This window comes from Sciurus carolinensis, unplaced genomic scaffold (genome assembly GCF_902686445.1).
Source record: "Sciurus carolinensis unplaced genomic scaffold, mSciCar1.2, whole genome shotgun sequence".
In the NCBI taxonomy this organism is placed as follows: Eukaryota; Metazoa; Chordata; class Mammalia; order Rodentia; family Sciuridae; genus Sciurus; species Sciurus carolinensis.
Genome location: NW_025920198.1, coordinates 775,473 through 776,490, shown reverse-complemented (window position 1 = coordinate 776,490; position 1,018 = coordinate 775,473).

Sequence of the window (1,018 nt, the reverse complement as noted above, 5' to 3'; positions counted from 1 at the left end):
AGGATAATATTTGAATGGCAAAAACCAAAGTGAAGGTGTTACGTGAGTGTCAGAGGTCATTTTGAGGGAATCATGTGAGTCAGAAGTCACAGAAAGGATATTACATCTGAATCAGAGGTCACAGTGAGGTTATTATATGAGTGTCAGAGGTCAGACTGAGAGTATTATAAGTGACAGAGGTAACAGACTGGTTATTATGTGAATGTCTGAGACCACAGTGAAGATATTATATCAGCATCAGAGGTCACAATGAGGTTATAATGTGAGAGTCATAAGTCATGTTGAGGGTATTATGTGAGCATCACAGGCCACAGTGAGTATATCATGTGAGTGTCAGTGGTCACACTTAGGATATAATCTGAGGTCAAACTGAGGGTATTAAGTCAGTGTCAAAGGTCACAGTAAGGGATCTTTGAGTGTGAGAGTTCACAGTGGGAGTAATACATGACTATCAGAGGTCACACAGAGTGTTATGTGGGTGACACAGGAAAAGTGAGGATAGTATGTGTCAGAGGATATATTGAGAAAATATTTTCAACATCAGGGGCCAGAGTGTGTGTGTCAGAGGTCAGAATGAGGGTGTTATGTGAATGTCAGGGAGCACAGTAGGGTATTATGTGATTGTCAGCAGCCAAGTGAAGATATTATGTAAATGGCATAGGATAAAATGAGGGTATTATGTGAGTGTCAGTGGCCACAGGAGACTACTATATTTCTGAGATCATACTGACTATCCTGTGTTCATATCAGAGTCCACAGTGACAATATTTTCTGGGTGACAGAGGTCATGTGACAATAATATATGAGTGCCCAAGGCCAAAGTGAGAATTTTTTGGGTGTGTGATCAGAGTCCACAGTAAGGTTATTATGTGAGTGACACAAGAACAGTAAGGATATTATGTCAGTATCAGAGGACAAGTGAGGATATTATGTGAATGACAGAGGCCACATGAAGTTATTATGGGAGTGTTTGAGTCAAAATGAGTAAATTATATAATGTCAGAGTTCTGGTGAAAAT